The 12,006-nt window shown below is 37.4% G+C and overlaps 1 protein-coding gene across 1 annotated transcript in view; it reads left to right on the plus strand.

The window, feature by feature from the left end:
- Window positions 1-2,847: 2,847 nt before the first annotated feature.
- opn7b (opsin 7, group member b) overlaps window positions 2,848-12,006 on the plus strand; it is an 86,926-nt gene continuing 77,767 nt past the window's right edge. The window contains exon 1 of the mRNA XM_042004007.1: window positions 2,848-2,979. The gene's annotated coding sequence lies outside the window, so the exon portion shown is untranslated. The remainder of the gene's footprint in view (window positions 2,980-12,006) is intronic.

Raw genomic sequence — 12,006 nt, forward strand, 5'->3', positions numbered from 1 at the left:
CTAATGGCTAGGTGGAAGACAGAAATAGGGTTCTGTGTTGCCTTTTTAAGGATTTGTTTATTTACTTATTTGTTTTTAGCATTTTAATTAATTTTGAGCACTGAATAACAAATAATTATTTGTTGACCTTTGAAAACATATACATTTATTAAATGAAACAGAAAATAGTACTTGATCATTCATGGTTACATTCTTTTCATTATGTTGTATATAAAGTCATGTTGACAAAAAAAAAAACATCTAAACACCAGTTAATGGCGCAATGTTAACATGGTTCAGCGAGCGCAAATCTGGATGATAGCTTTTATTTGAAAATGACCAAAAGCTTTTACACTGCTCCGGTGTCTGATTTCCTGTCTGTCCTTATCCGAACTGCTGAGCATGCGCCGTCAAAAATAGACTCGGCGCGTATGTTCAGCGTATGACCTGATTTTTACTTTGAAAATTACATGACGTTATCCAGTTCTGAACTACTAACATATCACCATGCTATTGCAACCCTATTGCTGTGCTGTAAAGTGTAACCACTGTTTCTATATGTCTGTACAGCCTATATTTCAAAGCACTTACACAGTTAAGTAACATACTCCTTTACTTATTACACATAATTTTATAGTTCGTATAGAATACCAGTGTCCTAAGTTTCCCCATGCTTGTGCTAAAATGCTGTGCATCAAACATACTTGTAGCTAAGCAGTGTAATCATCACTGGTAGCTTTCAGAGGGGTTTCCAGGGCAGAGGTGCTAATTTCAAAAGCCATTTTAAAAATACTATTGATACAAAACCAATAAAATAAAACAAAAAGAAAAATTATTTTTTTGTGACCACATTTGTTTTCAGTTGTTTGACAAAGCTACCTCAATGTAAATGGATAATAAGTTGCATGATTCCCCTTCAGTATATTTAGCTAGCCAATAATCTTCAGCTTCATTGCTTTGATTTGGATGGATGAAACAAATACTAAGTATTGGAGAGGAGCTGTGAAACTGCGAAGGCCATGTAGTCAAAATAACGCAGCTTATTGCTCTGGTAAACGTACTGAGCAGGCAGTCGTGTTCATTATGTCAGATGACACAAAAATAATAACAAAATGATGGTTAATTATACAAAACATATGAGATGACTTGAATCATTGTAACTCTTTCATGATACCAAGCTGCAGAGTCTCACCCCTTCACAGCCCATGCTATACAATGATAAAAAAATAAATAAATAAGATCAGTTGTCATGACACGTGACATGACTTCACATTTTATTTATATGGTTGCCTGGTCTCATGATAAAGTATAAATAATATGTTGAGTCCTAGAATATTTTCCACATGTACTCTAGGAAAGTGTCTCGTCGAGTTATGACAACATATTCTCTGGTGATACAGCTTCCCCATTAAGATTAAACTAAATTAAAGTCAAAGCTCATTTGAAGGATGATGGGTAGTCAGAGTATAGTGCACAGAGGCTGTCCTCAATCACTTTCAGCAAAAATTGTTGCTTAGAAGTTGTCTTATTAGTCACTGAATATAACTTTTCCTCATTTATTTATTTATTTTTTAAAAGCACGGGTTTAAAAGAAAAGATTGAATTAAATGTTGTTTCACAGCACATTTTTTTTTTCTGTCTGCAGAAGAAGCAGGTGCCAGGTGCTGGGAAGCTGTCTGCCTTTTGGCCAGGTGTGTTTTTGTTACTGCTGTCCCTGTTTACTGATGGTTCAGGTATACGTCAAGGTATTGTGTCCAAGATAGAGCAGGTGGCTGAGGTGGGCACAAAGGCAACACAAACAGACTGCAGAGAACAGGATGGATGACAAGGTTTGCGAGCATCCCAAAAATGTTTCAAAACCACGATGGTGTCCTGTAATGAATAATGGTACGTTTTTCCTCTATAATTTACACACAAATAGCTGTAACAGTATATGCAGCATATATTAAACTGCAGTATTTAATGTCACATGTTCATCTATCCAAATTGTGTGCAACCAAGTAATGAAGAATGGTAGGAAATTGCCTGTCCCTGTTTTCTTTATGAATAATGCTGTCTGTAATCCTCCAGTGCATTATAAAATTGCATTCAAACACTCAAGGGAGCAAGGGTATGCACACTAGTGTGTCTTTGCTGGTGGCAATAAACTATGCTTGCTAGCAAAGATTAGCCATGACGTTTTGCTTTCACTTGCACTTAAAAGCTGTGCCCCAGTCTCAACCCCACCCTGCAGAACTCACCACATCAGATATTTTTTTCTATCACATAGTCATGCTTTTGCAACCCCACTGTTATCTCTTTGTCTGTAAAGTACTAACTCTTTGGTGTCTCATTCCTTTACACTTAATGTGGTGCACCATGTACAGTTGAATATTTAAAATGCATACAAGATTGAGGTACAGATGTTACAATATGGAGAAAAGCAAATTGATTAGGAAAAATGGTCATAGGTTTAAAATCCCTTAGAAAGACTGCAAGTGGGGACAACAGCGAGTGCATGAGGTGTGAGGGGAAAAAATGTGGAGCATAAAAGCTCAGACTGACAGAGGTGTGTGCTAGCGTGTGTTTGTGTGAGAGAGGGAGGCGATGCAGTGTGGAAAATACATGTGCTAGAAGAGAGTTAAGAGGAGAGTGAGAGCGGAACAGCAGGGCAAAGGACTAGGGAGAGAGTGGGAGCTGCAGACTGAGAGAAAAAGAGACAAGAGAGGAAGAGAGAACGGAGACCAGCAGCCGCACTCCTGCCTCTATCCGTCGCCTCCTGGATCTCCCTGAGCACAGCTGCTGGGCTGCTGCCGACTTGCGAGCGGATCATCTCGTTCAGTGACAGGGTGAGGGAGCGCCCAAGAGCTCAGTGCACACCCTGTGGCTATGCATTAAATCTGTGTTCAACTCTGCTGGTTATAGTTCTGACACACATGACTGAAGGTTTGACCAGCTTCGCTCTGGACTTGACTCAACACCCATGATACCCAGCCAACTCTGGCATACCCTCTCATTAAGGTAAGCAGATAAAGTGTTTTATTAGCAATTTCATACCATTCTTCATTACTTGGAATGGGACTTGAACTGTATACTGCTCTTTTGTAATATATTTATTATAATTTAAGAATTAACTTGAACCTGATGAGAGCTTTATTATATAAGCATGCTCAGTCAATTTAGGAAAACAAGCGTTGAACTGAATGCAGCACAAGAGATCACATTGCTTGTCCCAAGCTTTAGTTTCACTGTTTGTTTTGTGTTGTCCGATCTGCTTTATGGGTTCAAGCAGCTTGACAGACTCCAGTATATCAAGTGATGACCCCATGTTTAATCTTCTGGGCTCTTGTGCCTGTGTCATCACTGCACATGGCATTGTTGGATGAATATTCTATCTTAGTCTCATGCAGCTTGACCAGTTTTTGATCTTTTATATCAGTTTTTATTCTTCTTTAAGCCTCATTATCCATTACTCACGCTTGCCTCATAGGCTAACCAAGCTCATGCCTGAATCTGTGCTGGACGGGGCAGTTTACAGAGTTACAGTTGCATGTGCTCTGTCATGTGAAGTGAGATAGTTGTGACATAATGTAACGTTCCTCACACATCAATATGCACTACACAAAATACCCTTATGCGGCTTACTCTATAGAGTGAAAATACTAAATACAAAACATACATGATGTAATGCGCTACAGTATATAAAGTTTGAAATGTTGATAACGAGGTGCTATGTTTAAACCCCTTCATGTGACTTGCTTTTGCCTGATGCTTTGTAGTAATCCTTTGCAATGAATGTGCTTGTAATTGAAACTCATGAAATCCAAACAGGGTTACCCAATGTAGCTTTTCTAAATACACATGCCTCCGTTAGTAATGTGAGCTTTAACTCTCAGCAGCTCTCCCTTTTGCTGCTTCTCTCTGCCTCATCTTTGCCTTCAGTGGTTTGACTATAATTACTTTTATGCTTGGACCTGGACAAGTTGCATGAAGATAGTTCATGAGCATATTTGTGCAGAGGATAATTGGTGCATTTTTTAAAAATATACTCTAATTGATTAGATAACTGAAAAGCTGATCTGAATAGTCAATTTGATTTGTCTAATTGATTCTGCACAGTTCCGGTGCTGCTTCCTTAAACTGCACCACAGCACAAAAGCAAGCACAAATCACTGAGTCAAATATTATTGCCTTCAAGCCTTTTTGTTCTCTAATTTAATCATAGCTGGAATAAATCTTTTTATGAAGTGCTCATTTTTTATAGGGAGTTGTGAGTGAGAAATAAAGCCATTTATGCTCTTATTATTTTGATAATCACAGCATGAATGACGGGGTCAGAAATGCCAGACATTTGCATTACACAGGGTGATGTGATTGCTTTGGGAGGATATGAAGCGGGTGTCCTGTCAAGTCAAGAGGACCAGACATCCCAGTATCTTATACTGCTGATAGTCTACATGACTCTGCCAGCTATAATAATAATTGCGAAGCCCACATCCAATATTGAGCATTAGATACTGAGCTTTGTCATGCCTGCTGCCGTTATTGCTGGAGGAAATCTGTAATGCTCACTGCCATCCACCAAATTTATTTTGGTGTCACGTGATAGTCAGGACCACAGTGAGAGCAAAGACCCCACTGAGCAACAATATGTCAAACAAAAGACAAAGTTGTCTTTGTAACATAATGAACTTTTTCTTTTTTTTTTTATATTTCTGGAAAAATCTGAAGAATGTGGGGGAAAAAGGTTGGATTTCTTTCCCAGGGTGCACTGGTTAAAACACATGCACATGGTTATAAGTGAAAACATGACTGACTCGTGGTGTCAAGGGTGACTCATTCTCAAAAACACGAGTCAGTCACTCAAATAGTTGATTTACAAAAAAGTAGACAGTTATGGCTTTTAGTCAATTTTTTTTTTTTTTTTATAAAGTAAATATCTGCAGATCTACTCAAGTATGAGTTTCACAGAATATTGTTAAGTCAATTAATGGATTGGCAGGCTACCATCTATTTTGATCTTTATCGTTTATAATCAAGTCATGCTACAAATACTTCCAGAAATATGAGGATTTCTTACTTTTCTATTGTTTATGATGGTATAAATGGAGTATCTTTAGGAGATGTGTAAATGGAAGAGAGGGCAATTTCATAATTGTCAGCTGGGGATTGTGATACATTTTTATCACTTTTATCTCCCTTTTTATTAGATATTTAATAAAACAAACATTTCAAACTTTTCATTAAATCCTCATCATATTATTTGCGAGCAAATTTAGATTCTGATTCCTTTCTAAGTTCCACAGCAGGGAGGTTAACAGTATAACAGCAGCAAGACACACGGTAAACGGTAGGAAATGCAAGACATAGAATAAGATAAAAATAAAAAATAAGATATTTAACATAAAAATGTAAAAGAGATCAAATAAATAATTAGAATTTTAATTATGATTATACCTGTACACAATACAGAGAGATGATGTACCTGAGAATACATAAAAGGATATATAATATCCCAAGTAGAAAAAAAATGTAAATTATTAGCTTTTCCTGAATTGTGATACGTCTAACATTTAATATCTGAGAAAAAAATGACCCATGTCAGGCTTATGTATAAAATGTTATTAGATAAAACAAAAATGGAATTCGGATACTTTTTTTTTTTTTTTTTACAACAAACTTGTGCAATATGCTCTCACACAGCAAAAAAAACAGCCAGATTTCGAGTAAAAGTTTGCCTAAACGGACAAAAATATTCATGGTTTAATGTTCTGTCAGTGCTCTTAAAGCAGAGTTCCAGATGTGTCCCAAGACCAGTAACAACATTATCACAAAATGAACTTAAAAGATAAAATCTAAATAATTTAACAAAGCTATTTTTGCATCAACGATGCCACCAAACATTAAATAGAAAAATAAAATAAACATAAACTGACCAAAACCATAATAATAAAAGTCTGTGGATTGTATTGTTTTTATGGGTTAACATAGTTCATATTGTAACAGACTGTGATATTTTACACGTAACTGTCATGTTAAGATCGTTTCTATGCTCACAAAAATCTGAGATTAAAGAATATTCTGTTACTAGTGACATTTACAGAGTGTCTTTGAACATGCTGGAAGAACAAATGATGAGGTGTCTCATTTAAAGTCTCTGACTGGCTGGAAGTTAAGAGGGACGGTTCTCTTCGTGTTTACCGTGTGTGTGTGTGTGTGGAAGGAAGATCGACTGAGTAGGTACAGGCTGTTAGCTGTTTGCTGTTCATAAGGCTGTAAAATTTGTAACGTTAAATATGCTGTAATTATGATTAAAATTAATCATAAGCCCGATTTTTTTGGTACAAGTGGTGACACTGTTACAGACAGTACGAAAAAGCCTGCATCCATGTGTGGAATGTATTTAGTGCACATCTATGTATGTCTGTGTATTTTATCTTTCAACTTTGTATAAATAACCCATGACATGGGGGGGTCACGTGATGCAGCTGAGCTAGAAAGACGCACATCTGTGGGCTCTCCAAGATTCATCTTTAAACACTCTCTTAAGTCTTTGTCATGCCAACATTTATTATATATTCTTATTTATAAGATGCACAATGGACTTAAGATCCAAAAACAAGCAAGCTAATTCAACATATGTGCATTTCTCGTCGTGCGAAGAGGAAAAACAGCAAGAGGCTAACATTAGCAAGATGGCGCAGGGTCAGGGGCAACCTATCGGGGAAAACGCTCTCATACTTCAAGAGATACGTAGCGGAAATCAAGCCCTCTCCACTAAGCTAGACACCAAAACTGCAGAGATTAACGAGTCCATACTGGAATTAAAAACTATACTTGACAGCCTGACATCCCGCGTCACTGAAGCGGAGGAGCGTATTGGGACGGCGGAGGACCAGCTCACCGTACTGGACTCGCGGGTGGAAAAGTTAACGAAAGACAATGAGCTTTTGATGGAGAAAGTTGAGTCACTCGAGAATTACAGCAGACGCAATAATATCCGTGTCCTTAATGTACGTGAGGGCTGTGAGGGGAATGACCCGGTTACGTTTTTTGCCAACTGGTTGCCGACTGTTTTGGGACAAGAACATTTTCCCGAACCGCTTATAATAGAGCGAGCGCACCGGACGTTCGGACCAAGACCACCCGCGGAGGAGAGGCCGAGAGCCGTGTTGATACGCCTGCTGAAATACCAGGACCGGGAGAGGATACTCCGCACGGCCGCAAAGCTATCCAGGGAAAACAACGGCTCCATAATGTACGAGAATACGCCGGTGATGTTCTTCCCTGATCTGAGCGCTAACCTGGTGAAGCGTCGAAAGGAATACGACCGCGTGAAGAAAGAGCTGAGATCCAGGGATGTCCAGTTTGCCTTACTCTATCCTGCTACTCTGCGAATAACACTTCCAGACGGAAAAAGAAAAGTCTTTAAAACACCAAAAGAAGCAGCAACGTTTGTGAAAGACTACGTATGGGAGAACTAAAGAGAGGTGTTGACAAGTTACGTGACATATTTTTTCACTCATGGTGCAACATGTAAGTTACCTCTGTTATATTTTGTCCGCTTGACTGATTTTCTTAGAGAAATTGTAATGGCAGTCATTATTATTTAACATTTAATTTGAGAGTGTTTATACTATATTTTATATTATTTACTAGAGGCCCCACAGGGGACAAGAGACTTTGGACTTGACTTAGTTTTGTTGTTCACGAATACAAGACCATTCCAGATGAAGGGAGATGTGCCACATGTTCTGGGGTTGGCGCTGTGGGATTGTGTTTCTGTTTTTGGGGTATTTTACTTTTTGTTTTTTGTTTGGGTGCTCCATTTATATTTTACACAGTGTAGTTCAGGTACTTACTGTAATAATATGAGAGGTCAGGGTATGTTACCTAAAACGGAATTATTATGGATAGTGTGTTGAAATTTACCAGTTTTAATGTTAATGGGTTGAATGGGCCAATTAAAAGAAAAAGAGTCTTGACATATCTTAAAAAGTTACAAGTAGATATTGCTTTTCTACAAGAGACTCACCTCACTTCGCAAGAACATAAAAAATTAAAAAGAGAATGGGTAGGACAGGTAGTGTCGTCATCCTTTAATTCAAAGGCTAGAGGAGTGGCCATTTTGATAAATAAAAATACACCTCTGGAAATACTTGATACTGTCGTTGATCCCTCAGGACGTTATGTTTTTGTCAATTGTAGAATATTCTCAGAACAATGGTCACTCCTGAATTTATATGCACCAAACTATGATGATGATTTGTTCATGCAAGATATATTTTTAAAAGTTGCAGGGGGGCAACAAAATATACTTATAGGAGGTGATTTTAATTTTTGTTTAGATCCTACTCTGGACAAGTCGACTATGACCATTTCTAAGTCTAAAGCAGCTAAGACCACTCAAACATATATGAAGGACCTAAATTTAATAGACATTTGGAGGCAGATGCACCCTCAGACTCGGGATTATTCCTTTTATTCGAGCCCTCATAAGTCCCACACTAGAATTGATTTATTTTTATTGTCTACCCAGCTCTTTCACAGAGCATTAGATGCTGAATATTTATCTAGAACTTTGTCTGATCACTCACCATTAACCTTGTCCATTTTGTTACCAGATAAGCCCAAAACACCCTATAGGTGGCGTCTTAACCCCACTCTTCTTCAGAGAGCTGACTTCTGTGCATTCATAAGGGATCAGATAAAGTTGTTTTGTGAAACAAATTGTGCCTCCTCTCCCAATAGTTTTATTTTATGGGATACGTTAAAGGCCTATTTGAGGGGACAGATTATTTCTTATACTAAGGGTTTAAAAAAACAATACACAGAGGATATTGATAAGTTGGGAAAAGAAATTTTACTACTGGAAAAAGATTATCAAAGAAATGGTTCCTCAGACATATATCAATCTTTAGTTCAGAAAAAACTTCAATACAATACATTGAATACCTACCAAATAGAAAGAGCCATTTTAAGAACTAAACAGAAATTTTATGAATTGGGAGAGAAGGCACATAAAATTTTGTCTTGGCAACTGAAGGCAGAGGAAAGCTCTAGGACTATCAATGCCATCCGAACTGGAGCAGGCCCTATCTCATATAACCCAACAGAAATAAATGATACATTTAGACACTTCTATTCAAATTTGTACAAATCAGAATTACCCAGTGATTTAACACATATTGATAACTTTCTGTCTACAATCAAATTACAAAATGTTAGTGAAGAGGACCGGGGAAATCTTGACCTTCCCTTTACTCAGGCAGAAATTATAAAAGCTCTAAGCTCGCTTCATTCCAATAAATCCCCGGGAGAGGATGGGTTTCCCCCTGAATTTTATAAAGAGTTTAAAGATTTACTTACCCCAATGCTTATGGATGTAATTAACCTCGCGTCGAAGACACATACGCTTCCTGAATCTTTCTCAAGTGCCATAATCACAGTTATATTTAAAAAAGGTAAAGATCCGTTAAAATGTGCATCTTATAGGCCCATCTCATTATTGAATTCAGACTATAAATTGATTTCTAAAGTATTAGCTAATAGACTTAGTCTAATTTTACCCAAAATAATTAACCCGGATCAGACTGGCTTTATTCAGAAACGTTTATCTGCCAATAATTTAAGTAGATTCTTTAATATTATCCATTTAGCAAAATCGAGACCTGATCACTCGGTGGCTGTGGCCTTAGACGCAGAGAAAGCCTTCGATAGGCTGGAATGGCCCTACTTATTTAAAGTGTTAGCTAAATTTGGTTTTGGACAAGTATTTATTAACTGGGTGAAAACCCTATACCATAATCCAAGAGCAAGGATTACTACTAATGGGCAAATTTCGTCACCATTTTCCCTAGATAGATCAAGTAGACAAGGATGTCCATTGTCCCCAAGTCTGTTTGCCTTAGCCATTGAGCCTCTGGCGGAGGCAATCAGGAGGGACCCTGACATAAAGGGCTTTAAGGTTGGTCAGACAATACATAAAATAAATTTATTGGCCGATGATGTTCTCTTATATTTAACGGACCCTTCCCACTCTCTATCTCGACTCCAGGAGTTATTGGACATATATGGCACTGTTTCGGGATATAGAGTAAACTATGACAAAAGTGAAATAATTCCATTAACAACATTTAACTATTCTGTGTATCAAAATGCATCTGTGTTCAAATGGGCCCCAACTGGAATAAAATACCTTGGTATAGTTGTGGACAATGACTTAAAAAATCTTTATACATTGAATTATATTCCGCTGCTTAAAAAAATTGAGGATGATCTACACAAATGGATTAGCCTTCCTCTTACTTTAATTGGTAGGATTAACTGCATTAAAATGAACATCTTACCGAGGTTGCAGTACCTCTTTCAATCAATACCTATTTCATTACCCCAAACCTTTTTTAAAACCCTTAATAAAAATGTTAGACAGTTCATTTGGAATAATAAGGTACCAAGAGTATCTCTGGAGAAGTTGACTTGGGACTATAAGTCAGGAGGACTTCAACTACCCAACTTTAGAAAATATTATCTTGCAGCCCAAATGCGATTTCTTTTGTCTTTGTTTGAGGAGGATATGACTCCATCTTGGGTTTATATTGCATTTCATTCTTTGAAAGACAGTTTTTTCAGTGATTTTGTTTACAAATATAACTACCGAATTTTAAAAAAAAAGACTGATAATCCAATTTTATTACATCTCATTAAGCTTTGGTATGACGCACATAAAAACATTGGTAAGGAGATGGGACTGTCACCAAAATCACCTTTAAAGCAAAATGGACTTATCCCCCTGACTGTAAACAACAAGATCCTGGAATCATGGCATCATAATGGAATTCGTAAATTGGAGAACTGTTATCAGAATGGACTTTTCATGACGTTTGAACAATTAAGAACAAAATACAATTTGTCGAACAATACTTTCTTTTGTTATCTTCAACTGCGGTCATTTCTGAGAAGCAACTTGAATAGTATGGCTTTACCTAAACTCACTAAACTGGAAGAGTTGATATATGATAATGGACCATATAAATTTATTTCTAAAGTCTACTCTTTGTTAATATCTGAATGTTCTAAACCGACTTTGTATAGGTCTAAGGAAAGGTGGGAGTCAGACTTAAATATCACAATTGAAAACCAACTTTGGTCAGAGCTGTGTCAAGACAGCTTATCTGCTACTATTAATGCACGGTACAGGCTTGTCCACTATAATTTCCTTCATCAGCTCTACTTGACTCCAGAGAAAATTCATAAGTCTAAACCCGATTTATCCGATACATGTTTTCGATGTGCTACAGATGTGGGTTCTTTCCTACACTGTACTTGGTCATGTGTTAAGGTGAGAAATTTCTGGATTGACTTTTGTGATGTCTTGACTAAAATTGTTCAAATTTCATTACCTGTTGATCCAGAACTTTGCTTACTGGGGAGCTTTATGAACATTGATAAACCACTTCACAAATTTCAAATCAAATTTTTGGACATAGCCCTGGCAGTGGCCAGAAAGTGTATTGCTGTCACATGGAAATCTGACTCCCCTTTGTCCATAACTAAATGGTATTTAGAAATGAATAACTGTGTGCCTTTAGAAAAGATAACATATAGTCTCAGAAAGGGATACAACACCTTTATTCAAATCTGGCAGCCCTATCTTGATTACATGGATACTGTGATATTGGAATGTGACTGACCTCAAAGTATTGTACTGTATTGTAAAACTACTTAAGATATTGGAGCATCCTTTTGGGAATGTGGGTGGGGGGTTCTTTGTTTGTCTGTTTGATCTTGTTTTTGTAAAATTAAAAATGAAAATAAAGTATTCCAAAAAAAAAAAAATAACCCATGACATAACCCATGCCGAGCCACTCAGTGACAGCAGTCTAAGGAGGCTTCACTGTTAGCAGCAGTTGTGGGAGAGTTTTTCAGTGATGTGCCAGCAGGACTGAAAGTCTGAGTTTACGATTAATCAGGTTTATGGAGCAGATGAAGGAGAAGTTGCTCTGAACTTGCAAGGTTATATTTTACTGGCTGTCAACCGGTTCAGTC

The sequence above is a fragment of the Melanotaenia boesemani genome, chromosome 13 (assembly GCF_017639745.1).
Source record: "Melanotaenia boesemani isolate fMelBoe1 chromosome 13, fMelBoe1.pri, whole genome shotgun sequence".
Classification (NCBI taxonomy): domain Eukaryota; kingdom Metazoa; phylum Chordata; class Actinopteri; order Atheriniformes; family Melanotaeniidae; genus Melanotaenia; species Melanotaenia boesemani.